Below are 5,159 nucleotides of genomic sequence, written 5' to 3' on the forward strand. Positions count from 1 at the left end.
GATACCGAGTACCCCTATTATGTTTAACTAAAGTTTTAGGAGGTACTCTCTAAGTCGTCGATAGGGGGCATCCTTCTTACTCGGGAAATTTTTATTTCGGAGAAATGAAAGCCTATCTAAGTAGTATACTTCAGACCATAGTATCTCCAACCGTATTTGTGTTGTGGAAAAAAAAAGGATTTATGTTAAAGGGTAGGATGTCTAGCAATTGAGTTTCATTTTATTGGAAAGTACCAAGTCCCCAACTTCTAGTTGTAAGTTAGATAAGTTGTTCATGCCTCGTGGATAAACTCAGAGGGAGACCAGGTAGGTCAAGTGGTAAGAAGTACTGTGAGGTTTAAGGGATTCTAATTTCCTTCTAACGGTGGTTGGAAAGTGCTCCACGATAGTAGGTTATTATTTCTTCACCGACTAATTGGAAAAAGCAACTCTAACAGAAGCACCCCATAGAGAGGTTGTGAACTGAATACGAGTATGAACTACAAGGGGGATGCGTAAGTATGAACTTGGAGGTATGGTACAACAATATAGGGGTAAAGTAAGACCACTGGTAAGTCACACATGGTAGATGTTAACTAAGTTAAAAACCTGTATTGGGTACGCAGTAAGAGCATGAAGCTTAAGATATAAAAGAATGACGCATGTACATAACGTCGCCCCAAAAATAATGGAACTATTAAGAGACAAAGATGACCAATTTAAGGAACAAATACCACAACTTCCATTCACCCCAAGAAATAAAGGATATAGATTGGGATAAAGCTACTATTATGAGAGAACCTTGAACAATTATCGTCGAAATACAAGTGTGGCCTAGTGAAAAGGTGAAATAACTACAAGTGTGTATTAACCTTTTATAAAGCTGAGTAGAATGTAGACTTAGATGAGTTGCTTCCTAGGTCACATTATTCAAGTACAGATTAGTAGACGAGATATCCTATTAGATATGGAAAGGTTCTCATCGCCTCCTAATTTAGCCAAGGTTTCGGACATGGATAATTAGATTATAAAATATGCAGAAAGATGGGGACATGAGATAGTACCAAGTGGATTGGGGAAGGAGATTAAACAAAATTAAGACTGGACATAGAGACGTAGAGCAAGGTACAAGAACATAAAGGTGTAAGTACCCTTTAAAGGGGGGAAGTCAATAAGAAAAATTGCAAGGGTAAGGTTGAGGCAATTAATGTGGCAACATATGTAAGATGGATGCTTAAACTGTAATAAGATCCCTTGCTTAACTAAGTTAAAAAGGTCTGGAAGTCACCAATAATTGGATAAAAGTCAGAATGCTATATAAGGCCATGTTAAGAAGTTTTTAGCAAGACCTTGAATGACATAACGCTAGAAGGTGGGTGCGTATAAAAAGAAAAGGGAATAAAATTAAAAGGATATCGAATAACTTAAGGGACACTACGAAGGATAATGACAACATGCTAGACCAAAAGCCAAAATATTGGCTATAGAGTTGGTCGCAAATGATGTTGCGATAGATAAATAACCAAGGAAAAGGAATAAAAAGCCTCATATGGTACGAGATAAGAAGAGCAAAGAGTAAGTAAGGGAAAAGGAAAAAGTGCGACAAGTTGGGATGAGCGAATTTCAATGTGAAGAAGGTAAATACAGCAGAATGAACTAGGAGACATAAAGATTATGTCAACCTCGTACAAGTTCTATCAGAATGGTTAGACAACCTATAATTGTATATGGTAAAAATAGGGCTAAGTGAGTAAGTACAGGATAAAAAGAATATAGGTTCAGTAATGACAATGCAGTTATGATATGTTAAGCTAAACTATCGAGATGGAATTAGTACTATGGGAAAAGTAAGACATGGCCATGATTGGACCAAAATTCTACCCCGATATCGATTATAGGATAAGGAAGAAAATGGAAAGGTAACACATGAGAAGTAGCGAGACGACGATAAGATATTTCTTAGGTTAACTTGAATACCTTCTTATATTCTCGTAAAGGTAAAGGATGACACGATATAATATATCTAAAGTGTTATAAGCTGGGACAAGCTGAGGTAAGGAAATTGTGAATAGGTTTAAACCAAGAGGAGCAGAACTAACGGGTTACTAAAAGATGGCGGACTTCTATGAAAAATTCCTTCGGAATTATATCAGATAATGATAGATGGAGCACAGAACGACTACGAAAATCAACCCTGGGATGTCAGTCTAAGAAAAGATTGGGAACACAAACGGGTCTTAGTACCGCCTTTCACCCTCAAAACTGATAAATGGGCTAAGCATACCACTTAAATGCTAGAAGATATGTGGTAAGCTGGTGTTGTTAACTTCAAAGGTAGCTGGGATGGTTATTTATCACTTGTTAAGTCGCCTATAAATTTGGCCCTACTATTTGGTTTAAGAATAATTCGTCCAGTTTTCCACCCGTCAATATTTCATAACTGTATAAGTGAACCCTTCCAGAATATTCTCCGTGGATGAGGTCAACATAAGGAAGGAGTGATCCTATGAAGAGCAACCTAATGCCAACCTAGATTGACAGATTAGAAGATTACGAACTAAGAACGTAGTTTCTGTCAAGGTGTTATAGTAAAATAAAAATCGTGAAGAAATGATCTGAGAAGCCAAATAAGACATAAAACACGGTATGTGTGATCGCAATGGAAAAGAATCTCCCTACAATCTATATAAAGTCTTCAAGGAGGTTTTGTTTAACATTCAGAGATGAATGTTCTAAAGGGGAAACGGATGTTACACCTCACACCTTTAAGCTCGGAATGCCTCCTAAGCTTCTTAGAAGTTATCATGTGATTCGGGTAATCTACGACACCATCAAACGACTCTAAGGATGGGAGAATGTGATACCCCATGGGAGGAAAGGTTGGAATTAGGGTCATGAGAAGTTAGAAGGAGTTGGAGGCCAAGTAATGAGTCGTAGGACTTGATTTACCTACGTAAGCTACTAATTTAGAAGTCTTGCATTCCTAAGCCACTTGAGTACATACCAAACTTACGTATAAAGGATTACACGGGCTCTTAAAATGAAACGAGATTGTGGACCCACGGGGAAGAGGAGATAATGACACGTGTCAACAAGAGGAGGCGCCATATGGAAGCATGGGAAGGTGCCACATGGAAGCAGGTGAACCACCTTCTTGTGGGTGGTCCCCACAAGGACACGTGGCAGCCTAGGGGCAAGGCATGTATCCGTGGTCCAATAGGGGCTGGACACGAGTCACCTATGGGGATGGCGCATGTCACCTCCTAAGGAAGCCCATATATATATATTTATGACTCTTAATACCATTCATTATACAAAAAAGTTCAGCCAAAAGAGAGGAAAAAACGTAGAGGAGAAGAAAAAGAGAGGCAGCCACGGGTTTGGTTAATTAAAGGTAAGTTTCTAATTTTGCTCTGCGAATTAATTATCTAGGGTGTTAATCAACCACGAGGAGGTTTATATATGTATATTATGATTCCTACAAAACTATGTTTTCAGTTTTACACTTGGAAGGAATGAGAGAAAGCTGGAAAGAAACCTAGAGAGACAAAGAGAGAGATCTACAGGTTTGGGGCTGCCAAGGTAAGCCTCCGACTTTTTTTCCATGAATTAATTATTGAAGGTGTACCATGGTTATATAATGGTGTTTTATAACATAAAATTCTATTTCGGGGAAACAAGAAAGTGATATAAAGTGTCCGCGCAATTTCAGCACGTTTAGAGAAGTTTCGAGTCGCAATTTGGCAGTTTTGGCCAATTTCGGGTAAGGTAAGGTTTCTCCTTTCAATTTGGACTTTATGGTGTTGTTATGGAGTGTGTTACATGACTTATAGGTGTCTGTAAATATTAAAATATCATAAAAATGCTTGACGTTGGAGACAAACCAAATTGGAGTCGTTATAGTTAAATTGTAGTGGAAATGAGGCATTGTGTGTGTGGGTGCTGCTGTAGGTGTGTGGTGGTGTGTTGTAGGGCCTAAAGCTTATAATTTTCAGCAAGTTTTTTGGAGCTTATGTGGTTTAATGTTCCTATGTTTTTGGTTGGATGTAGTTATTAGGGATCAAATTGGAAATTTGTATAGGGCATGTTATAGGGTAGGTGCTGCCCAATTTTCGTTAACTCCTTAACTAGCTAAAGAACTAGTCGAGAAGATTAGCGAGGAAATGAGTTCAATGAATACTCGTGTGCAACTTAAGATGCTGAAAAGTCAGGGATGGTTGATATTCATATTGCTTCCGTGTTGAATAGGTTCAAATGAAGACGAGGCGAACATGATAAAGAATAACTCGTAAGAGGTATGTGAAGCTTTCTCTTGGCATGTTTTGGCATAAGTATGTAGAGCTATTCTCCTTTTCTTTTGGCATGTCTTAGGTATAATTTATGAATGGTTTGTATATGAAATGTGGGGATAATTCCACTCATTAGAATCCAAGTGTAATTCATAAACTTTATTCACTTTGTGATGTTAAGACTCCTGTAATAGTTGGGTTATTGCCTTTTAAGGCCGCTAGATAATGAACAGTAGTATATGTAAGGCCTGTCTCTTCTTCTTTTTGGAATGTCTCAAGTATAAATGCAATGGAATATGATATGAGTAGAGGTAGTCCAATTATAAGCTCTGAGTAGAACTCATGATTTTTATTCACTACTTGATTTTAGAATTTTTAAGGTAGTTGAACTACTACCCTCGAGTCTCCTATCTGATGAATAATAGCAGAATGCATAAGTTGCTATTCCTAAGGTCTACGATGACAAACGTCTCTACTCCCATAAGCTGTTTAACCTTGACTCGATACACGTCTTTGATTCCTGAAACTCCAGCTAATATGACCCTGAATGGTGTTTAGAAGGTACTAAGACGATTACTATCTGGTCTTCAGGTGATGATTCACTTGACTATTTTATCGAGTCTCTAATGATGATGTAAATTGCATATGATTTCTCACTACTCTACTCATGCACACTGTAACCCATCTTCCTCTGAGTTCCAAAGAGGGGCCAGGAATGTAGTCGTGCCGAGCTTTACTCTTCGCTCACCGAGTCCTGGGACGATTATATATATATAGAAGTATACGTTGATGAAATACTGTATATGATGAAGTGAAGCATACAATGATGCCGTATGTGATGATACTCATCACCACGTCCTGGGTCGGGTATGTACATGGTGATATGATGGA

This window comes from Solanum dulcamara, chromosome 11 (assembly GCF_947179165.1).
Source record: "Solanum dulcamara chromosome 11, daSolDulc1.2, whole genome shotgun sequence".
Lineage (NCBI taxonomy): Eukaryota > Viridiplantae > Streptophyta > Magnoliopsida > Solanales > Solanaceae > Solanum > Solanum dulcamara.